The sequence below is a fragment of the Aptenodytes patagonicus genome, chromosome W (genome assembly GCF_965638725.1).
Source record: "Aptenodytes patagonicus chromosome W, bAptPat1.pri.cur, whole genome shotgun sequence".
In the NCBI taxonomy this organism is placed as follows: Eukaryota; Metazoa; Chordata; class Aves; order Sphenisciformes; family Spheniscidae; genus Aptenodytes; species Aptenodytes patagonicus.
In genome coordinates this window covers 22537423-22562664 of record NC_134981.1, presented here as the reverse complement: position 1 = coordinate 22562664, position 25242 = coordinate 22537423, and the positions used below count along the sequence as shown (strand labels likewise).

General features: G+C 45.7%; 1 protein-coding gene across 1 annotated transcript in view; it reads right to left on the bottom strand.

The window, feature by feature from the left end:
* The window catches only part of LOC143172187 (transducin-like enhancer protein 4), a 180858-nt gene that overhangs the window by 136531 nt on the left and 19085 nt on the right, over positions 1-25242 (bottom strand).

The following is a 25242-nucleotide window of genomic DNA, read 5'->3' as shown; positions in this document are numbered from 1 at the left end:
TTTCCTTGTGTCCTATCGCTGGTCACCGGAGAGAGATCAGCACCTCCCCCTCCACTGCCCCCCTTGAGGAAGTTGTAGACTGCGATGAGGTCACCCCTCAGCCTTCTCTTCTCCAAGCTGAACAAACCAAGTGACCTCAGCCGCTCCTTGAGACCTTTCACCATCTTGGTCACCCTCCTCTGGACACACTCTAATAGTTTGATGTCCTCCTTATATTGAGGCGCCCAAAACTGCACACAGTACTCGAGGTGGGGCCGCACCAGTGCAGTGTAGAGTGAGACAATCACCTCCCTCGACCGGCTAGCTATGCTGTGCTTGATGCACCCCAGGACACAGTTGGCCCTTTTGGCTGCCAGGACACACTGTTGACTCAACTTGCCATCAACCCAGACCCCCAGATCTCTTTCTGTGGGGCTGCTCTCCAGCCTCTCATCCCTCAATTTGTATGTATAACCAGGATTACCTTGTCCCAGGTGCAGAATCCAGCACTTGTTCCTGTTAAACTTCATACGGTTGGTGATTGCCCAGCTCTCTAGTCTATCCAGATCTCTCTGTAAGGCCTCTCTACCCTCGAGGGAGTCCACAGCTCCTCCTAGTTTAGTAGCATTGGCAAACGTGCTTAATGTACATTTGACTCCTGCGTCCAGATCATTTATAAAAACATTGAAGAGCACTGGCCCTAAAATTGAGCCCTGGGGAACCCCACTGGTGATTGGCCACCAGCCTGATGTAACCCCATTTACTATAACCCTTTGAGCCCGACCCGTCAGCCAATTGCTCACCCAATGTATTATGGACTTGTCTAGCTGTATGCTGGACATTTTGTCCAGAAGGATACTGTGAGAGACAGTACCAAAAGCTTTGCTAAAATCCAAAAAACCCACATCTACTGGCTTCCCTTGGTCAACTAGATGGGTGACCTTGTCATACAATGAAATTAAGTTAGTTAAGCAGGACTTTCCCCTCGTGAACCCGTGCTGGCTATGACCAATAACTGCATTGTCTCTCAGGTGTTTTTCAGTAACTCCCAGAACAACCTTCTCCATAATTTTACCAGGCACTGAAGTGAGACTGACAGGCCTGTAATTACCAGGGTCTTCCTTCTTACCCTTCTTGAAAATTGGGACAACATTTGCCAGCTTCCTGTTGACTGGGACCTCTCCAGATTCCCAAGACCATTGAAAAATAGTGGAGAGAGGTCCCGCGATAACATCAGCCAGCTCTTTCAGTACCCTGGGATGAATCCCATCAGACCTCATAGATTTATGCGCATCCAGCTGGAGCAGCAAGTCTCGAACAAGTTCAGGGTCAGCTGGGAGTTTATCATCCCCCCCAGTCACAGTCTTCCAACACAGGGCTCCGGGGGTCCCAGGGCCCATCATCGGTGTTAAAGACAGAGGCGAAGAAGGCATTAAACGTCTCTGCTTTGTCTACGTCCCTATTTGTGAGGTGACCGATCTCATCAAGTAACGGACCAATGTTATCTCTGATCCTCCTTTTGCTGTTAACATATTTAAAAAAGCCCTTTTTGTTGTCCTTCACAGTGCTGGCCAGCTTGAACTCTAATCGAGCTTTGGCCGCACAAATTTCCTCCCTACAGTGGCGAACAGCATCTCTGTAGTCTTCCCATGTCGCCTGTCCTTGCTTCCAATGTCCATACACTTTCCTTTTCCGCCTAAGTTCTAGAAGATCCCTGCTCAGCCAAGCCAGCCTTCTGCCCCGCTTGCTTGACTTCCGACACTTTGGAATTGCCTGCTCCTGCGCTCTTAAGAGATGGCTCTTAAAACGTGACCAGCGTTCCTGGACCCCAATACCTTCAGAAGCAGATTCCCAGGGAACTTTACTAACTAGCTCCTTCAGCAGCCCAAAGTCTGCTCTCCCCATATCCAGGGTCGAAGTTTTGCTGGCAGTTTTTCTCCTATCGCCAGCTATTTGAAACTCAACTGCATCGTGGTCACTGTGTCCAAGACAGCCACCAATCACCACTTCACTCACGAGTCCCTCTCTGTTTACAAACAACAAATCTAGGAGGGCACCTTTTCTAGTCGGCTCCCTTAGTACCTGCATCAAGAAGTTATCTTCAATGTGTTTCAGGAATTTCCATCTTCCACTAGGTCAGGTTGCTCAAAGCCTCATCCAACCTGACCTTGAACACTGCCAGTGATGGGGCATCCACAACTTCTTTGGGCAACCTGTTCCAGTGTCTCACAACCCTCATTGTAAAAAATTTCTTCCTTATGTCCAATCTAAATCTACCCTCTTTCAGTTTAAAACTGTTGCCCCTTGTCCTGTCACTACAGACCCTGGTAAAAAGTCTCACTCCGTCTTTCTTATAAGACCCCTTTATATATTGAAAGGCCGCAATAAGGTCTCTCCAGAGCCTTCCCTTCTCCAGGCTGAACAACCCCAACTCTTTCAGCATCAGTTGCTCTTCCCTTGTCCACCAACACAGTCACTCCATCATAGAAGGCCACTAGGTTGGTCAGGCACGATTTGCCCTTGGTGAAGTCATGCTGGTTGTCTCTAATCACCTCTCTGTCCTCCATATGCCTTGACATAGCTTCCAGGAGGATCTGTTCCATGATCTTACCGGGCACAGAGGTGAGGCTGACTGGTTGGTAGTTCCCAGGGTCCTCCTTTCTACCCTTTTTAAAAATGGGTGTGATGTTTCCCTTTTTCCAGTCACCGGGGACTTCACCTGACTGCCATGACTTTTCAAATATGATGGAGAGCGGCTTAGCGACTACATCTGCCAGTTCCCTCAGGACCCTGGGATGCATCTCATTGGGTCCCATGGGCTTGTATATGTTCAGGTTCCTCAGGTGGTCTTGAAGCTGATCTTCTCCTACGATGGGACGGACTTCATTCCCCCAGTCCCTGCCTTGAGTTTCAAGGGCTTGAGAGATGTGGGAAGAGAGATGACCACTGAGAACTGAGGCATTGAGAACTGTGAACTCTGGGAAAGAAATACTCCCAATTCTTACACTGGAGGAAAAAAAGTCCCTGTTCCAGTCCCTGCTCAGATTCATTGTACATGAAAAATAACCATGGGCTAAAACATATATATTGCTTTGGGACAGGGATTGGAACCCAGCACAGTTCCTTCCAGCTGGCCAGTCTTTCCAGGGTCATAGCATATAGCATGAATCTCTCTTTCAGCTCTAACAAACCGTTAAGTATCATCTCATGCAAACTAAACAGCTTTCTGCTGGATAACCCACTCATTACACACTCTCCTGGTAGAGGGGAATGTGGATCTCGCTAGTAGACAGAAAAGGAGATGAACTAAGATTGTTGTGTTCTCCGGCTTTTTTTTTTTTTAAGAAAAAAATGCACTATGCTCAGTTTTTAAAAGACAGTTTAAGAGTTTAAGTGCCATTCTTCAAAAAATAATTCTGGGCTGAGACTCCCAAGTAAAGGCAGCATGTCCTGGCAATGCTAAGTTAGGTGTCTCATCCTTCAAGCAGTATTAGATTTAAGACAAACCCCTGACCTCAGCATTTCCTTATGAGCTACCCTCAGTACATACTGGATTTCTTTGGCTCCATCCTGAATCACTTAACTCACCCCACACATTGCAAGCTTCATTCTGCTTTCATTCAGCTATATCTAAAGCTAAGTGGTGCAAAAACGTCCACAGCATTGCTTCAATCTCTTTGCAGACAGCAACCAAAGTAGGTTATCCAATGTCTCACGGGAAGTCTTTGACAGAACAGAACAGAAACTTGCACCTGGATTTCCCCTAGTCCCAGACCCTGGTGTGTGCATCTCATCTACCTGGAAGCTTTCTGCTTTGCTTCACGTTAATACTGAGAGGTATTTCCTGTGTCTACAGATTTTCACGTTCTTCAGGTTCTGTCACAGGCTTAAACAAACTTCATGGTCCTTAATATAGTTCATATTTACAGCACTATTTTTCTTGGAAAATGTATAAGCTAAGATTATCCCAGGATTCTTCTCACCCACACAAAAAAGACTTGTTAAAAATCAATGCTTTAGAAGAAACACACATCTGAGTTCCAGGCAGAAAACAGAGCTAAGTAAATTGCATCTAGATAAAGAACAAAACATCAACATTTTGTATGTCCATAAGGCATATAAGTCCATTCTGCTGAAAGTATATTTGAAGAAAAAAAAAAGCTGCATGTTTGTATCTTCAGAGGTAAGGTTTGAAAGTGGGAGCTAGTGAGGCTGCTAATGCTAGTTAAAAAAGCATCTTGTATACATATTAAACTCATCTTAAAGAGGAAACCCACAACCTCAGAAAACCCCACCCCACATATATCCTCATGGAGACTCTATTCTTGTGCAAGTTTGTGGTGCTATTACTCTTTACATCTCTATCTACGTGATCAAACCTAAGAGCAAGAACAATTGTCATCCTCAGTTAAATGTGGCTTTAGGAAAAAAAAAAACAAAAAAAAAAAAGTCAGAAACAAACCATTCCTCAAAAATGTCCAGGGTGGCACAGGCATAGGAATATAAGGTTTCTGTTATGCTGCAAAGAAGTGAAACAGAAAGCATATTTTGGGGTCACCAATCTGTAAAGATTAACCAGAGAAAATTGTGAGGGAGAGAGAATTAAATATCTTGTAGAGATGCATGGAAATTTCTTTCTCCTCATATTGTCCACTTCAAAGACATTAGCTTTGTCTCCCTTTATAGCCATCTCTATGGCCATAAAGCAAAGAGACACAAAGGAAAAGGAATGTCACTCTTGACTGAAATAAATCAAGAGCTTACATGCAACTTTATAAGAGTAACAAACACCTCTATAATTATGCATGGACAAATATATAGCAAGCACCTCCCACATAAAAAAGTCCTTTGACATTTGAAGAAGTCAGCGTCTTCCACAGGTACTGTTTTAGAGCAAGAGGCTTGTATTAATGCCTGGATTATTTATTTATTTATTTATTTATTTATTGGGGGGGGAGACTGAGAAAGAAAACAGACAGCTTCTCCCCAGAAATTAAAAATTATTCATAGAAATTGCAAATAAGCAACCGTTCAGACTGTAGCAGCTTTTTGCAATTAGGATAGAAAGCCGACTGGTTAAATTGGGTATAAGAACACACAATATATTCTTTGTTAACACACTGATACACACTGGGGTATATTTTTTATGCACAAAGTCTTTTCAATCTTTTAGTGTTATTTGAACACTATAGATTGATATTTCAAGAGGAAGTACCTACTTTGTATGAATTTATATCTTTGTATCAAATTATAAAAAGCGGACAGTGGTTTTGTAGTTGACTCTCTTACACATCAGCACAATGCCATCTTTCAAAGGGGGTACTGTGAAGCTAGACAGTTGTCACAGAGAGTGAATGGTACTGCAGGGAAGTATGAGTTGTGAGAAAAAACTAATTAAGTTGTTTCCTCCAAGCCTTCCTTGTTCTTTGCCTCCTCCCTCAAACCAAAAGTGTGGCACAAGCATTTTGGTCAGCATAGGCCTTATTCTCTTTGCCTTCCTTCTCTAAATGTTATCAGAGAATCAGCCCCCCATTTCCAACTTTTATCTCCAAATACAATAAAGAGAGTAGCAGGCAACACAGCAACTCAAGTATCTTTAGTGTTATCTACTGATAACCTCTGGGGTATAAGGACAAATGAAATTCCAGAGTAGTAAATGCACTGCTGGACCTTGTTACAAAGCTGACACATATTTGGAATGTGCTCTCTTCCCTTCACAGCAAATATATATTCATTCAATATTCTGTGATTCTCAAAAGCCTCTCATCTAATAATGAACGTTAAGGAATTAAATCCTACATCATTCTTGTGATGTAAATATCATCACCATTTCAGAGGGGGAGACAGAGGTGTTAAGAGACTTTCACAAAGTACTACAGAATGCAAGATCACATTCAGAGTCAGAGAAACGACAACTGCTAATTTTCCCAGTCACATGCTCTAAATTAAATGGCCTTTTCTTCAGATTCAAGACATTTTAAAGTATCAAGAGCAGGAAACAACACAACTGTGAACACTTATTTTTCTCTTCAGACCCATGGTGTTTCACAAAGGAAGAGCGCTGAATTCACATCTCCATCCTGCAGCTGTCATAAAAATCCAGTGGAACCCCACATACCTCTCATAGCCAAAACTACTACATATTTGTCCCGTTTGGTTTAACTATTAGAATTAAAAGATCTTGCAAAGTACACACTGCCACTGACTTCTTGGCTATCAAACCACTAGACAGTGTTTTGTCCACCTCAAATACAATGCAGAATCTCCCGAGTCAGACAGGAAGCCGGTCAGATACACCACTGGGGTTATTTACAGAAACCTGGCCCTACACAGCCCTTGATGAAGTGGCTTTCATAAAAACATATGGACAAACATGGCAGAGTCCAAGTTTGCCCCCTTCCACAAACCTTGACTGAACTGCACTTCAGTTATTTTGGCTCCCTGGCTTAGGATGCAACCAATACAACAGACCCCTACAACTGAAGAAGGCACAGTGGAGACTGGCACAGGCAATGTGCTCATGAATTCAGGAGTCCTTAATTTGGGTTCCCGCCTGCCACTGTGTGCCCCTGTGCTCCTCTAGGTAAAGGTTAGAACCACACAGGCAGTTAAACCCAGCCAGAAACCCAGGAAGGAGCAGATCTTATGACCCACACCAGCTCCCTGCATACCTCAACTGTTAGGGAGTACCACTCAACACTTTGAGCAAAACAATTTAAAAGACTAGGGGAACCAATTTGGCTCCATTCTCCAGGCTGCTGCTGCCCGAGCAGCTGCACGGAACCAGAGTCCAGAAATGTTGGTCATTGTAAATAATAATAAGTATATTGTTAAAGTACATCATGCTGGATCCAACAGCCCAAGAGAGGTGAGGCTGCTGTCGCTCCATGTCCCCAGGACCAACCAGTGCTGAAGATGTATTCCCAGCAGGCACTTGCACACAGAGCACACATATATACCACATATATATGTGTGGCTAGCCACAAAGATCACAGACAGACACTCAGAGCACTCACGCGAACACAGACCAATGGCCTCATCCTGCTCTCCTCTCTGGTTGAGCAAGATGGAGGTCTACTAGTGAGAATATATGCATATACATATGTACAAGGTGGATCTTTCCAACAGCTGGGCTGAGACACGCGGTCTGCCCAGTAGCTTGCCCCTGGATCCCAGTCTCCCCAGTTGCTGGCATCTGGACATATGAGCCCCCGAAGCCACAGCCCTACTCCAGTTGCTGGTACAGATCGTTGTGTTCATGCCATTTTTGTCAAACAATGGTACAGTACATGTCAAAAGGACAACAGTTTGCCAGTCTCAGGGAAGGTAAACTACTCTGTGAAACCTGGCAGGTAGATTTTATTGGTCCCTTAGAGCAAACACCTGAAGGCTGGAAATACATCCCTACAGTACAAATAGTGGTATAGGGAATGTGCACTCCACCGGAGCTGCAGCTGGTCTAGCAACCGTTGCTGGTTCAAACCAGTGGTTTGCTACTTTTCCCTTGACCAGAGAAATACAATCTGATAATGGATCACATTTTAAGAATAAAGAAGTGCAAACTAGGTGTGCTTCAAATGGAGTACAATCGACTTTCCACCTACCATATCAACCTCAAAGTAATGGTATAGCAGAACAATGGAATGGACTACTATAACAACAGCTACACAAGAGCAAATCTATTAATACCTCTAAGTGGGGATCCCATTTGTAGGAAGTTGTAAGTTGGCTAAATAAGTGACAGACTCCCATGGGAAGTCACATAGATGAGGGGTTCAAGTCAGTAGCTGCACGAATTCCTGTTAAGACAGAAGTGAAACCCTATTGAAGCCCTGGAGATGAGGTTGTGGTTAAACATTCAACCCAGGGATCAATCTGGGTGACTCTATTGCTTTACAAAGGAAAAGGAGTATGGGATGCTGTAGACACTAAAGGGGGTAAGTGTGGTGCTTAGTTGCTGACTGGAGTCAAACCACGACAGTAAGTTAACCATAACTGAGGCTTGGATTATGTCCAAGACCTAGGTGTCTTCTTTTGCAGGAAAATGTGGTGTTACCTTATCACCTTGGGAACACTGATAACTGGAACATACACCTGAAACCAGTCTCTTAACAGGTTCTGCTTTTTCACCTGGCCCATGGGACAACTTGGGTGTTGAACATCAGTCACAAACCCATCTTTGAAACTACAGTTACAGGAGGAATACCATCTGTAATAGCACAAGGTCAAGGACTGATAGTAGGTGATAATGTTACACTAACCCTAAGATTTAAGGTTAATCTGAATTTAGCTATGTGTAATAACACTGGATGGGAAGCTGCACACAGTTTTAACAACAGAGTGAAATGGGTGCTACAGACATGTAAGGTAACTAATTGTATGTTAGTGGCTCACAAGAATTACACACTAACTGTAAACAATGAGAACAGCATAATAATATATGGCAATTTTTCCATAAACACCAGTAATAATTGATGAGCAAGTCAATGTGAATGGACAAAATTAAGATACCACTTGCTCCTGATTGTGTATCTTATAAAACACCCCAAACAACCTCTTAACAAAAGTACCCCTCACTTAATGCAATTGCATGATGGACAAGAGCCCATGGTTATGGCTCCGAGATTAATGACAATGGATGTACATTTGAACCTAATTAACATGCACACTAGTGCATGGAATAAGACTTGTGCTGATTACAGTGACCCTCTCTATGATTGGTGGCTACAAAATCCTAGACCAATAGGACATAGAACTAAAAGAGATAGCATCCAGACTTTGTTGGGTGGAATTGGTACAGGAACAGGAATACTGAATTCATTTAACATTAAATATTAAACCCTCCTCGTGTAGAATATCTAATAAAAGAACCTGGTTAGATAGTATTTGACAGATAATATTAATTTCTTTTGAAGAAAGAAAAAAACCACATAATTTCTGTCACCACGTTTCAGGACAAACTCTCCATTTTACAAAGATCACAAAATAATATAAAATAAGTCCAGGCTGGAGCAGCTTTAGGCAGTCTATCTGTGAACCTGACCAGAACCATAGGTTTTTAACAAAAATTCAGGCTTCCTTTCAAGTGTAGCAATGGCAATTTGAGATGAGCCTAAAGTACAGGTATTATCAAAACAGCTGGATCTGAGTCCCTCGCAGAACTGAATCTTGAAGCAGATTGTGAATTTAGCTTGGTAGTATCCATTCATTTGAACAAGAATGCAGAAATTGCACAGCGTTGAACTTTGGAGAAGTTTGGTACCATTTCTTATTCAAAAGTAATGAAAAAGGAGGAAGAAGAAAAAATAGAAAAGAGGAAAAGAGAGCAGTTATCTATTATCAGAAGTTGGATTTTGATCTTGACTTTGTAACTTCACTCTCATTACTTCAGTTTCCTGTGCTTTGGTGTCTGACTCAACAAAACAGGAATAATATTGGGAATTCTTTAGATTCTAGATTCAAACTTGGGTTTCATGGCTAGCTCTATTTTTAAGTTAGCAATGACCAGTTAGGATGCAACACAGTAACTGCTGGATTGTCAAGATCCTTTTCTTTTTCTCACACGTGAAAATCTTTGAAAAGAACAACTTATCAGAAGGGTAAAGTGGGAACTGTAAAGTGAATTTGCCTTTTCTTCATTTTTTTAAATTTTCTCACTGTTGGTGAAATTTAAGAAACTTTCCTTACACTTCTAACCTACATAATAGTGTAGCATCTCAAGTCCCCAACCTGCCTTTCTCTCTTTTATTTCCCTCAGATCTTGCTATTTCAGAGAGACAATGTGTGAGATATTCAAATCCCTATACCTTGTTTTGATGACAATGATTGTAATGAGAACTGAGAGAAGCTACTGGCACAACATGAACAAATTGCCATGACAGGGACTGTAAATGAGGATTGTAAAGCTGACACCTTCCTTGAACCTGTTTTCTACATTTAAAAAAAAAAAAAAATCTTAAAAGCTGATTCCTTGGGGCACCCCTGCTGGCACCAAGCATACAAATAACGTTTGTATTCTAGTTCAGAAAAAGAAAAATGAAAATATGTCATTGAAAGCTGACAGCTTTAACAAACTTTAAAGGTTAGCCCTGGTGCTAGTTAGCATACCTATTCACATCTCTACCAGTCTATTGAATTAATCAGCTGAACACACACTGTCGTGGTTTAACCTCAGTTGGCAATTGAGCACCACACAGGCACTCGCTCACTCCCCCCGACCCGGGTGGGATGTCCTGGTTTCGGCAGGGATAGAGTTAATTTCCTTTCTAGTAGCTGGTACAGTGTTTTGGATTTAGGATGAGAACAAAGTTGATAACACACCGGTGTTTTAGTTGTTGCTAGGTAATGCTTACACTAGCCAAGGACTTTTCAGCTTCCCATGCTCTACTGACTGAGGAGGCTGGAGGTGCACAAGAAGCTGGGAGGGGGCACAGCCAAACTGGCCAAAGGGACATTCCATACCATGTGACGTCATGCTCAGTACATAAACTGGGGAAAGCTGGCCGGGGGGGCCGCTGCTCGGGGACTGGCTGGGCATCGGTCAGCGGGTGGTGAGCAATTGTACTGTGCATCACTTGTTTTGTGTATTATTATTATTATTATCATATTATTATTATCATTTTATTTCAATTATTAAACTGTTTTTATCTCAACCCACGAGTCTTTCTAACTTGTGCTCTTCCAATTCTCTCCCCCATCCCACCGGGTGGGGGGGAGCGAGCGAGCGGCTGCGTGGTGCTTAATTGCTGACTGAGATTAAACCACGACAGTCCTTTTTGGCGCCCAACGTGGGGCACGAAGGGTTTGAGATAATAACAGATTAACCGGAGTGTATTAAGGAACTTATATCTGTTAATAGTTGAGGGTAACAATGTTGGTTTCTCTGTTCTCAATATTGATTTGTATAATCTGCATCGCGCTCTTTTTCCTGCTGTACATGTTAAAGATTGGTGTTGGGTTTTGCAGTTTGCTGTGGTCTGCAGTGAATAGAAATGTCTCGCTTGTGAGGTTTGTTTTTAGAACATTGACCTTGACGTTTCTGTGGTATGTAAACTTCGCAATGAAGCCGTTACTGTACCATGGATACCATATCGTGGAGACAACTAGCAATTGCAGTAACTTTTCTGAGAGTTTTTTTACGGAGGAAATACAGAATGGCAGCGTCGCTACCTTCTTCTATGATGTTTCCTCCTTCATTACAGTAATTTTTCAGTATTTTGAGCATCCTTGGGCAGTTAAGATACTTCTATTAATACTTCTTGGGAATATTGTTTCGGTTTTGTCTAAAGTTGGTAAGCAATTTAAGAATATCATCCAGAGATCTGCCCCAAGGCTGAATAATTATGAGTGGCAGGGTGTGTGGGACAAGATGGGCAAGTACCTAGGCCAATGGGCACCCCCAGTGTTTTGGAACTTCACCCCTGAGCAAATGCAGAATCCTGAAAAGTTAGTAGAATATTTGGAAAAAGTATGCTGTCACCCTGGCAACTCTAGAGAGATGCAACTCATTGCAACGTGCTGGGGCCTGGCCCATGCCTACCGAGCCCTGTTCAACACCATTCAGTACCCTCAAAGGGAAGAGAAGGTCTCTGGCTCTGACAGTAAAACGACATGCACTGCGGCCACTCAGACCCGGGCAACAGGCCGTGCAGCCACTCAAACCCGGGCAACACGAACTACGGCCACTCCAACCCCAGCAACAGGCCCTGCGGCCACTCAGACTCCGGTGACATGCACTTGCACTGCGGCCACTCCAACCCCGGCGACATGCACTGCGGCCACTCCAACCCCAGCAACACGCCCTGTGGCTGAACCAAAGAACGAGCCTGTGCTGGTATCAGTCGCCCCTGTACACAAGAAGAAATCTTGGAAGCGGAAGTCAGCTCGTTTAGTAAGGGAGGAAGAAGCTTCTTCTAAAAGGGAACCGGAGGAAGAAGTATACGAGACAGATGACCCTAGAGAAGGACCATCACGAGAACGGGAGGAGGAAAGCCGGCCGCTGATCGGGGAGGAGGAAGAGGAAGAACTCATAAACGAGGCAGTGACCACCCGATCTCTATCCCTGAGTGAGCTGCGAGATATACGAAAAGATTTCAGCCGCCGTCCAGGTGAGCATATTGTCACCTGGCTGCTCCGATGCTGGGATAATGGGGCCAGTAGCCTGGAATTAGAGGGTAGGGAAGCCAAGCAGCTGGGATCCCTTTCTAGGGAAGGGGGCATTGACAAAGCAATTGGAAAAGGGACACGTATCCTCAGCCTTTGGAGGCGACTCCTGTCAAGCGTGAAGGAAAGGTATCCCTTTAAGGAAGATGTCATATGTCGCCCAAGCAAGTGGGCCACCATGGAGAAGGGTATCCAGTTTCTGAGAGAATTAGCTGTGCTGGAGGTGATTTATGATGACCTGAACAATGAACAACTATCCAAAGATCCAGATGAAGTCAAGTGCACACGACCCATGTGGCGGAAGTTTATAAGGAGCGCACCATCGTCATACGCCAATTCATTGGCAGTGATAACCTGGAAAGATGGAGAGGAACAAACAGTGGATGAATTGGCTAGTCAACTCCGGCAATACGAGGAAAGTCTTTCTTCCTCCATCGTCTCGGCTGTGGAGAAACTGTCCCGGGAGATCCAGCAACTCAGAGAGGATAGGTCCTACTCCTCACCTATACGGACCAGTATCTCGGCTATTAGAAGTAAGCGTTCTTTTGCTCAAGAGAGAGAATATAAAGGATACACACCACGGGGCACCCTATGGTTTTACCTGCGTGACCACGGAGAGGACATGAGGAAGTGGGATGGGAAACCTACTGCAGCCTTAGGGGCACGGGTACGTGAATTGCAAGGGAAAACAATCACAGAAAGAGGTTCTTCCAGGAAAATTGCTGCTCCAGTTTCCAGCGGGCAGTTCCCCAGAGAGAGTAGAAGGGCTGATCTTACTCTTGATCTTAATGAAGAAACTTCTGACTCGTACGTACAAGAAATGAGAAACGAGTACTGTGATGAGGATTAGAGGGGCCCTGCCTCCAGCCAGGGGGAGGAAAGGGACAACCGGGTTTACTGGACTGTGTGGATTCGGTGGCCTGGCACGTCAGACCCACAGGAGTATAAGGCTCTGGTAGACACCGGTGCACAGTGTACCCTAATGCCATCAAGATATATAGGAACAGAACCCATCTATATTTCTGGGGTGACGGGGGGATCCCAACAGCTATCTGTATTGGAAGCCGAAGTGAGTCTAACTGGGAATGGGTGGCAGAAGCACCCCATTGTGACTGGCCCAGATGCTCCGTGCATCCTTGGCATAGACTACCTCAGGAGAGGGTATTTCAAGGACCCAAAAGGGTACAGGTGGGCTTTTTGTATAGCTGCCTTGGAGACGGAGGAGATTAAACAGCTGTCCACCTTGCCTGGTCTCTCGGAGGACCCTTCTGTTGTGGGGTTGCTGAAGGTCGAAGACCAACAAGTGCCAATCGCTACCACCACAGTGCACCGGCGGCAATATCGCACCAACCGAGACTCCCTGATTCCCATTCATGAGCTGATTCGTCGACTGGAGAGCCAAGGAGTGATCAGCAAGACCCGCTCACCCTTTAACAGTCCCATATGGCCAGTGCGGAAGTCTAATGGAGAGTGGAGACTAACAGTAGACTATCGTGGCCTGAATGAAGTCACGCCACCGCTGAGTGCTGCTGTGCCAGACATGCTAGAACTTCAATATGAATTGGAATCAAAGGCAGCCAAGTGGTATGCCACAATTGATATTGCTAATGCATTTTTCTCAATCCCTTTGGCAGCAGAGTGCAGGCCACAATTTGCTTTCACTTGGAGGGGCGTTCAGTACACCTGGAACCGACTGCCCCAGGGGTGGAAACACAGCCCTACCATTTGCCATGGACTGATCCAGACTGCATTAGAACAGGGTGGAGCTCCAGAACACCTGCAATACATTGATGATATCATCGTGTGGGGCAACACAGCAGAAGAAGTTTTTGAAAAAGGGAAGGAAATAGTCCAAATCCTGCTGAAGGCCGGTTTTGCCATAAAACAAAGTAAGGTCAAGGGACCTGCACAGGAGATCCAGTTTTTAGGAATAAAATGGCAAGATGGACGTCGTCAGATCCTAATAGATGTGATCAACAAAATAACAGCCATGTCTCCACCAACTAGCAAAAAAGAAACACAAGCTTTCTTAGGCGTCGTGGGTTTTTGGGGAATGCACATTCCAAATTACAGTCTGATTGTAAACCCTCTCTATCAAGTGACCCGAAAGAAGAACGATTTCAAATGGGGCCCTGAGCAACGACAAGCTTTTGAACAAATTAAAGAGGAGATAGTTCATGCAGTAGCCCTGGGGCCAGTCCGGGCAGGGCAAGATGTAAAAAATGTACTCTATACCGCAGCCGGGGAGAATGGCCCTACCTGGAGCCTCTGGCAGAAAGCACCAGGGGAGACTCGAGGTCGACCCCTAGGGTTTTGGAGTCGGGGATACAGAGGATCCGAGGCCCGCTATACTCCAACTGAAAAAGAGATATTAGCAGCATATGAAGGGGTTCGAGCTGCTTCAGAAGTGATCGGCACTGAAGCACAGCTCCTCCTGGCACCCCGACTGCCGGTGCTAGGCTGGATGTTCAGAGGGAGGGTCCCCTGTCCACATCATGCAACTGATGCTACGTGGAGTAAGTGGGTCGCACTGATCACACAACGGGCTCGAATAGGAAACCCCAGTCGCCCAGGAATCCTGGAAGTGATCATGGATTGGCCAGAGGGCAAAGATTTTGGAATATCGCGAGAGGAGGAGGTAACGCGTGCTGAGGAGGCCCCAATGTATAATGAACTCCCAGAAAATGAGAAGCAATATGCCCTGTTCACTGATGGGTCCTGCCGTCTTGTGGGAAAGCATCGGAGGTGGAAAGCTGCTGTATGGAGTCCTATGCGACAAGTTGTAGAAACTGCTGAAGGAGAAGGTGAATCAAGCCAATTTGCAGAAGTAAAGGCCATCCAGCTGGCTTTAGACATTGCTGATCGAGAAAAGTGGCCAGTGCTCTATCTCTATACTGACTCATGGATGGTGGCAAATGCCCTGTGGGGGTGGTTGCAGCAATGGAAGCAGAGCAACTGGCAGCGCAGAGGCAAACCCATCTGGGCTGCCGCATTGTGGCAAGATATTGCTGCCCGGGTGGAGAACCTGGTTGTAAAAGTCCGTCACGTAGATGCTCACGTACCCAAGAGTCGGGCCACTGAAGAACATCAAAACAACCAGCAGGTGGATCAAGCTGCTAAGATTGAAGTGGCTCAGGTGGATCTGGACTGGCAACATAAGGGTGAATTATTTCTAGCTCGGTGGGCCCATGACACCTCAGGTCACCAAGGAAGAGATGCAACATACAGATGGGCTCGTGATCGAGGGGTGGACTTGACCATGGACACTATAGCCCAGGTTATCCATGAATGCGAAACATGTGCTGCAATCAAGCAAGCCAAACGGTTAAAGCCTCTTTGGTATGGAGGACGATGGCTGAAATATAAATATGGGGAGGCCTGGCAGATCGATTATATCACACTCCCACAAACCCGCCAAGGCAAGCGCCACGTGCTTACAATGGTGGAGGCAACCACCGGATGGCTGGAAACATATCCCGTGCCCCATGCCACCGCCCGGAACACTATCCTGGGCCTTGAAAAGCAAGTCCTATGGCGACATGGCACCCCAGAAAGAATTGAGTCAGACAACGGGACTCATTTCCGAAACAACCTCATAGACACCTGGGCCAAAGAGCACGGCATTGAGTGGGTGTATCACATCCCCTACCATGCACCAGCCTCCGGGAAAATTGAACGATACAATGGACTGTTAAAGACTACGCTGAGAGCAATGGGTGGTGGGACGTTTAAACATTGGGATATGCATTTAGCAAAGGCCACCTGGTTAGTCAACACTCGGGGATCTGCCAATCGAGCAGGCCCTGCCCAGTCAGAACTCTTACGTACTGTAGATGGGAATAAAGTCCCTGTAGTGCACATAAAAAATATGCTGGGGAAGACAGTCTGGGTTATTCCTGCCTCGGGCAGAGGCAGACCCATCCGTGGGATTGCTTTTGCTCAAGGACCTGGGTGCACTTGGTGGATAATGCGGAAGGATGGGGAAGTCCGATGTGTGCCTCAAGGGGATTTGATTTTGGGTGAGAATAGCCAATGATCTGAATTATGTGATGTTAAGTACTAATTATAGTTATAATAGTTATACTAATAATACACAGATATACTAATAATACTAATAATATTATATGCCATACTAATGTTATTATAATAAGAATCACCCAGATTAATGAAGAATAACTTCAGTGAAACCAAGCAAAGCACAGTGATGATGGTACCAGAACTGACTTCAACCTGAAACAATCCAACACCACATACCATCTCCATTTTTCCTGCCCTGAAAGATTATTATGACAGATGGAGCCTGAAGTCATGGACTAAATGAACTCACCGAACATTTTAGAGGGATGGCCCACAGATGAAGGGAATGATATCTGTGTGTGTGTGTATATATATATATATAAAAAGGGGGTGGTGATTAATGAAAATGTACTGGAAAATGTGAGACTTGAGCATGATGCAAATGGTATAGAATAAGGGGTGGATATTGTCCTGGTTTCGGCAGGGATAGAGTTAATTTCCTTCCTAGTAGCTGGTACAGTGTTTTGGATTTAGGATGAGAACAAAGTTGATAACACACCGGTGTTTTAGTTGTTGCTAGGTAATGCTTACACTAGCCAAGGACTTTTCAGCTTCCCATGCTCTACTGACTGAGGAGGCTGGAGGTGCACAAGAAGCTGGGAGGGGGCACAGCCAAACTGGCCAAAGGGACATTCCATACCATGTGACGTCATGCTCAGTACATAAACTGGGGAAAGCTGGCCGGGGGGGCCGCTGCTCGGGGACTGGCTGGGCATCGGTCGGCGGGTGGTGAGCAATTGTGCTGTGCATCACTTGTTTTGTGTATTATTATTATTATTATCATATTATTATTATCATTTTATTTCAATTATTAAACTGTTTTTATCTCAACCCACGAGTCTTTCTAACTTGTGCTCTTCCAATTCTCTCCCCCATCCCACCGGGTGGGGGGGAGTGAGCGAGCGGCTGCGTGGTGCTTAATTGCTGACTGAGATTAAACCACGACAGAATTGGAAGAGCACAAGTTAGAAAAACTCGTGGGTTGAGATAAAAACAGTTTAATAATTGAAATAAAATAATAATAATAATATGATAATAATAATAATACACAAAGCAAGTGATGCACAGCGCAATTGCTCACCACCCGCCGACCTATGCCCAGCCAGTTCCTGAGCAGCGGCCCCCCCGGCCAGCTTTCCCCCAGTTTATGTACTGAGCATGACATCACATGGTATGGAATATCCCTTTGGCCAGCTTGGGTCAGCTGTCCTGGCTGTGCCCCCTCCCAGCTTCTTGTGCACCTCCAGCCTTCTCAGTCGGTAGAGCATGGGAAGCTGAAAAGTCCTTGACTAGTGTAAGCACTACTTAGCAACAACTAAAACATCGGTGTGTTATCAACATTATTCTCATACTAAATCCAAAACACAGCACTGTACCAGCTACTAGGAAGAAAATTAACTCTATCCCAGCCGAAACCAGGACAACACACGAAAGCAAAACTAAGGGGAAAAAAAACAGAGAAAGGCAGCATTAATAATTCATAAACACTAGAGGCTTCTGACTGACTATTTGTTTCAGGGTGTTGGAAGTCTACTAAGAACTGAATCTTGCTAACTCCTAAGTTACTTTAGAAGCTCACAGAGCAACCCTGCTGTCGTGGTTTAATCTCAGTTGGCAACTAAGCACCACGCAGCCGCTCGCTCACTCCCCCCACAGTACGATGGGGGAGAGAATCGGAAGGGTAAAAGTGAGAAAACTCATGGGTCGAGATAAAGACAGTTTAATAGGTAAAGCAAAAGCCACGCATGCAAGTAAAGCAAAACAAGGAATTCATTCACTACTTCCCATCGGCAGGCAGGTGTTCAGCCATCTCCAGGAAAGCAGGGCTCCATCACGCGTAACGGTTACTTGGGAAGACAAACGCCATCACTCCAAACGTCTCCCCCTTCCTTCTTCTTCCCCCAGCTTTATATACTGAGCATGACATCACATGGTATGGAATAGCCCTTTGGCCAGTTTGGGTCAGCTGTCCTGGCTGTGCCCCCTCCCAGCTTCTTGTACACCTCCAGCCTTCTCAGTCGGTAGAGCATGGGAAGCTGAAAAGTCCTTGACTAGTGTAAACACTACCTAGCAACAGCTAAAACATTGGTGTGTTATCAACATTGTTCTCACCCTAAATCCAAAACACAGCACTGTACCAGCTACTAGGAAGGAAATTAACTCTATCCCTGCTGAAACCATGACACCTGCTCAAGAATGTTAATGTTTCTGTAAGTGGCTAGCTACCAAAACATATTGTGGATTTTCATCCTCTCAAGCACTTGTGCATGTTTCTTTGGATTAGTATAAGGAAGGGCTTTTCATGAAATGTTTAACTGATGGTTTTTATATTTTAATTTCACAAGCCTCTGCAGACCATAAAGAGCTCCAAAATCAGCCATAATCCTCTGTTAAAAAGTAAATCCTAATTTTTGAACAGATTCCAGACACCAATTATGGTATTAATGAGAATATACAACCTCCTTCTCTGCCTCAGTTGGATCAGTAGTGATGCTGCTCTTGACAGGTTAATCTGTCTTAAACTTTTTTTGGGGGGGAAGAGGGAGTAAATTAAAATTTTGATTATTAAATCTTTCAACTGAAGACTGAAGCTATTAACATTTTTCAGAATTAATGATTTTTTGGGGGACCAACCACAGTGAATGTTGCAGCTGTTGCCTGACAACAAAGTGATTTTAGGCAGTATTTACAAGGGACTGAAATGCAAGCTTTTAGCAGTTAAGGTGGATAAGTAAAATACTTCAGCAGAGAGCTGATAATAGTGGGAGACAATACATTTCAGTACTAACCCCTCCACTCAAATGGGATAAAAAAGAGGCAGATGGTAAATGAAAGGATAGAGGCTTTGCTTCATCAAAACTTGACTCCCACTATTTCAGTCCAGATACAATCCACTCTGCCACTCTGGAAACTTGCTTACTTTCCAGATAGTTGTAAATGGATGTTCATATACTGTTTGGGAGAAGACAGTGTTCAGGATAGCAGCCCCCTTTCAGTGACAAGGCAGTGGAAAGTGCTCATACAGCAATCACCATCATTGCTATACTGCCAACAAATAGCATCTTCAGTGGGGAGGAACTGAATTTCACCCTGAATCCATGACTCTAACTTTGCTGTGCTGTGATAGCATAGTGTCACTGGTGCTAGTTCACTGAAAGCACACTTTTTGAATGACAAACTTGCCTTCAGGCAAAACTTTACTCCATCTAATGAATTGCATCTCTTTAGACTGGTGCAGTGTTATAGTGTTTATTATACTGTCCTGCTCCATCATCAGGTTAGCAAACCAGCCTTCTGATGACTGAAGAACCCCAATGACAAAAATTGCTTTAATAATAAGATAGAAATAGGGAGAAAAATATAGTGTCAAGGTTACGCAGCTATCTGTTCAAAGAAGATTATGTTTTGTAAATATTATGACTAGGCTGCCCTTGGTGTGTTATCAGGAGAGCTAATAAAAGTGGCTAGCAGGCAAAGCTCAGCCTCTCCAAGCTATTGCCTGCTAGAGCCTTCAAATCCTATGTCTTTGTCTCTTGTCTTGGGCCTGCCCTGACAACTAGCTTGGAGAGACTCCCCCTCCCCGCCCAGGTGGGTGAAGATTTCTGGTCCCCAAGCCCCCACAGGTGCATCTGCAGAGAATGCTGTGGAAGCTCCGCAGTGGTGTATGGAGCGGATACAAGAGCTTGAGTTGCAGTATTAACAGGAACTGGGACTGTTACTGGGTGAGATACAGGAGAAGACTCAAGCCTCAGTAGAGCAGCTTAGTTGTCATGTGGAGGTCCCCTCCTGCCTTCGCCATCATCGTCTTTATGCAAAGCTGGAGAAGTGTGCTTTCTTCCAACAGTGTATGGACTTCCTGGGGTATTTGATGGACCCTGAGGTGTGAGCATGGACATGAAGATTGATGCCATTCTTGGCTGGCAGGCTCCCTCAACGGTGTGGTATGTAGCACTTCTTGGGCTTTGCTAATTTTTATGAGAGTTTTATTCAGAATTTTGTTCAAAAGGTTGCTACGCTCACAGTGCTGACTCGTAAGGGCGTCCCTTTTTGGTGGAAGCACAAGATTTAGGGGGCCTTTGACAATTTGAAGCAGGTGTTTATGACTTCCCCGGTTCTGGCCCACCCGGATACCAGTCATCCTTTTGTGTTGGAGGCAGGTGCTTCCACCCACACCATCAGGGCCATACTTTCTCAGCATGGTCCATCGGATGGACAGCTTCATCCTTGTGCCTATTTGGCACAAGCCCAGAGGTACATTGGTACAGCCCAGAGGACCATTCCTGGGAGCCTGCATCAGAGGTGCATGCCCCAACTAAGGTTCAGGCTTTTCATGCCCATTATCCTGCTAAACCAAATCCACTGAAGGGTGTCAGGGCATACCCTGAGTGAGGGGGGGATGGTGTCAGGGTTACGTGGCTATCTGTTCAAAGGAGACAATGTTTTGTAAGTATTAAGTTTATGGCCTCGGTATGTTATCAGGAGAGCTAATAAAACTGTCTAGCAGGCAGAGCTCAGCCTCTCCAAGCTATTGCCTGCTAAAGTATTTGAATCTTAGGTGTTTGTCTCTCATTTTGGGCCTTCCAGGACAGATAGTAAATCTTACGTACCTTCACAGATGCTGGGAACCCTGCTGTTGTGCAGCATCAGGCAGACCCCAGGTGGTCAGCCACAGCATGCTGCACAGATCCCATCAGTGGAGAGTTTTGCCCTCCCCCCAGTACTGTGGATCCTTACATCTAGAGTAACAAACAAAACTATACATCTTGTTTTGACAGGTAGGTGTTAAGGGATGTTAGGAGTGGCCGCCACCTCCAGCAGCTCCAGCCCAGGACTTCCTCTTGCCTGGTCACTGGAGCCCAGTCCCAAGGTCTCTGGCCAGACTGAGGGATACAGAGCATGTAACCCAGAGACACAAAGACACACACAGGACGCTGACATGACCAACTACACAGACTGTCACAGACAAGGCGCTGCCTTCAACAGTGCCTACTTACAGGACTCACATAAAACAGAAGCATAGACAGCCAAGTCCCCCTCCTCCTCTTTGGCAGGTAGGGATAGAAGTTCAATAGTGAAAGCACACACAAGACAATCTCTAAATTCACAAGCACATGCAGATTCACGGATCCCTCAAGTACTGGCACAGCCCCCTCCTTCTGCCCAATACCACAGCCTGGATCCCAGGCCCTCTTACCTACTTTACAGGTCCCCTACTCGCTGATTATTCCAGCTTAATGCTTGCTAGCAAACACACACACACTCACACACTCATTTCACAAGCATTTCCACATTCTCAGGTCCCCCTGGATACCAGCATGGACCTTCCACCCACCTGATACCCCTGCCTAGACCCAGGGCCTCCTACTCACTGGCTAATCCAGCTTGAAGCTTGCTAGTGAATTACACATGCACACCCCCATGCACACCAGGTTTGGGGAAGATAGATACATGTTTGTATCTTCAGCCCCTCCCCAGCAGCCGGCACACAGGTTGTGACCCATGGCCCTGCTCCAGATCTCACTCACCTCACTCACCCCCATCTCCCCCGGTAGCTGGTTTTTGGGATACACACCATTCCCACCCCAGTGGCTGGTGGCTGAGACCCCACTCACTCCAGTTGCTGATACCACAAGCCAGGGGCTCCTACACCCCTGGTCTGACTCCAGTAGCTGGCCCCAAATCCACCCACGCCTGTCTCCCTAGTAGCTTGCACCTAACCCTTGCAGCCCTCACCCACACCCACACTCACCCTGGTCTCCCCCAGTAGCTGTTTTTTGGGACACACACCGTTCCCACCCCAGTAGCTGGTGGCAGAGACCCCCACTCACTCCAGCTGCTGGCACCACAGGCCAGGGGCACTTACACCCCTGGTCTGACTCCAGTTGCTGGCCCTGTATTCACTCGCACAGGTCTCACCAGTAGCTGACACTAGAGACATAGGAGATCATTTACCACTTATCATCACAAGCAAAAGAGACTCGACTGGGGGAAAATTAATTTAATTTATTGCCAATTATAATAGAGTTGGATGGTGAGAAACAAAGACAAATTAAAACAACACCTTCCCCCCCCCCTTTTTTCTTAGGATTAACTTCACTCCTTCATTCCTGACTCCTCTATCTCCTCCACCTTCCCTGAGCAGCGTAGGGGGGGATGGGGAATGGGGGGTTACGGTCAGTCCATAACAGTTCGTCTCTGTCGGTCCTTCCTCCTCACACTTTTCCCCTGCTCCAGCATGGGTCCTCTCCATGGGCTGCAGTCCTTCAGGAAAAATTTGCTCCAGCACGGGCTCTCCACTGGCCACAGTCCCTGTCAGGATAAACCTGCTCCTGCCTGGACTCCTCCATGGGCTGCAGTTCCTGTCAGGAAAATCTGCTCCAGCATGGTCACTTGCATGGGCTGCAGTGTGGATATCTGTTCCACCATGGTCTCTTCCACTTACTGCTGGGGGAATATATCTGCTCCTGTACTTGGAACACCTCCTCCCTCTGCTTCTCCTCTGACCTTGGTGTTTGCAGGGTTGTTTCTCATCCTCCTCCCCCCCACCCCCCTCCACTCCTCTGCCTTTGTGGCCTTTTGCCCCTTCTTAAATATGTTTTCACAGAGGCACCACCAACTTGGCTGATGAGCTCAGCTTTAGCCTGCGGTGGGTCCATTGTGGAGCTGGCTAGGCCTGTCTGTGTCCAGCACAGGGAAGCCCCTTACCTCTTCTCACAGAGACCACCCCTGCAGTCCCCCTGCTACCAAATCCTTGCCACGTACACCCAGTACAGCACCTACACATTCCTTCATCAGTTTGCATAGCTCCACTGACTCCCCTCCAAAATCCAGGACCTTCAGGTTTGCCTGCAATTTCTTGATAGCCCATCAATTAGTGTGACCGACAAGGTTTGTTTCTTGTCTTTCTCACAGTTGTGTTTGCCTGTCAGGTTTGTGCCTCTGCATAATTTATGGCTTCCCCCTTTTCCTTAGTATCCCATTTGACAAGGTCCTCAATCAGATAATCTAACTGAAATAAACATTCCGATATTGCATATACCCTCACCAATTAGTGTGACTGACCAGGTTTGGTTCTCGTTACCACCTGTTACTGCCTTCCTTATTGTTTGTCGATCAGACAGGTTTGTGTCTCTGTGCATTCTTGTTTACGGCTTCCTCCTTTTCTTATTATCCCCTTTTGCATTGAAAAAGACCCTTGACCAGATACCCTTAAAGGAACAGATGCTCTCTCCTTCTACATACTCTTACAGAGACCTGTCTCAGGAGCTGGGATTTCTCCAAGACCATCTCCACTGCTGTATTTTTCCTGTTAACCTAACATGGCCAAGTCCACCACTAAACCATGTCCCTAAGTGCCTCATCTACGCATCTTTTAAACACCTCCAGGGATGGTGACTCAACCACTTCCCTGGGCAGCCTGTTCCAATGCTTGATAACCCTTTCAGTGAAGAATTTTTTCCTAATATCCAATCTAAACCTCCCCTGGTGCAACTTGAGGCCATTTCCTCTCGTCCTATCACTTGTTACTTGGGAGAAGAGACTGACACCCACCTCGCTACAACCTCCTTTCAGGTAGTTGTAGAGAGCGATGAGGTCTCCCCTCAGCCTCCTTTTCTCCAGGCTAAACAACCCCAGTTCCCTCAGCCGCTCCTCATAAGACTTGTTCTCCAGACCCTTCACCAGCTTCATTGTCCTTCTCTGGACACGCTCCAGCACCTCAACATCCTTCTTGTAGTGAGGGGCCCAAAACTGAACACAGTAGTCGAGGTGCGGCCTCACCAGGGCCGAGTACAAGGGCACAATCACTTCCCTAGTCCTGCTGGCCACACTATTTCTGATACAGGCCAGGATGCCATTGGCCTTCTTGGCCACCTGGGCACACTGCCCGCTCATATTCAGCCGGCTGTCAACCAATACCCCCAGGTCCTTTTCCAACAGGCAGCTTTCCAGCCACTCTTCCCCAAGCCTGTAGCGCTGCATGGGGTTGTTGTGACCCAAGTGCAGGACCCGGCACTTGGCCTTGTTGAATCTCATACAGTTGGCCTCGGCCCATCGATCCAGCCTGTCCAGATCCCTCTGTAGAGCCTTCCTACCCTCGAGCAGATCAACACTCCCGCCCAACTTGGTGTCATCTGCAAACTTCCTGAGGGTGCACTCGATCCCCTCATCCAGATCATCGATAAAGATATTGAACAAGACCGGCCCCAAAACTGAGCCCTGGGGAACACCGCTTGTGACCGGCCGCCAACTGGATTTAACTCCATTCACCACAACTCTTTGGGCCTGGCCATCCAGCCAGTTTTTTACCCAGCGAACAGTACACCCATCCAAGCCATGAGCAGCCAGTTTCTCCAGGAGAATGCTGTGGGAAACAGTGTCAAAGGCTTTACTTAAAGTCTCATCTGACTGAAAAGACATCTGTCTTTGCACTGTTTAATACATCACAGTAACACTTGGAGTGACCTTCCATCAACTAGAAAAGTTTCTCAAACAATGCTAAGGTTACTCAACATCTGTCCGAAATTGGAAAAAGCTTAGAGGAAGGACAAGTAAAAACGGTATGTGATAATAACAAATTGATTTGGTTAGTGAAAGTGGAAAACAGCCTTACTGAACATCAGTGGTATATCTTCAGAGGTTAGTCACCAAAAGCTAGCAACGTACTGAAACTGATGTTATATTCTATGCTCCTATTGTTAATAATCATTGTACTGTCATTTGTTATACCCTTGATATTTATCTGTTATCTTAAATTTGAATAGTACACATGAATGAAATATTAACTCAAGTTAAATCACATACCAAACTGATATAAGTTAGTGGTTTCCCATATATGTATATGCTCTAACACTCACTGCACACAGGCAAGAGGGCTGGTCATTCATATAATGAATGTATTAAGCTCACTGTGCAACACCAGTAATTGTTTAATGTTGGTCTGAGTCAAGGGGTGGAATGTGGCCAACCAAACCACCCCCACAATGGAATAAGGCTCAGAGGGGATGAGCACAGGCAATGTGCTCA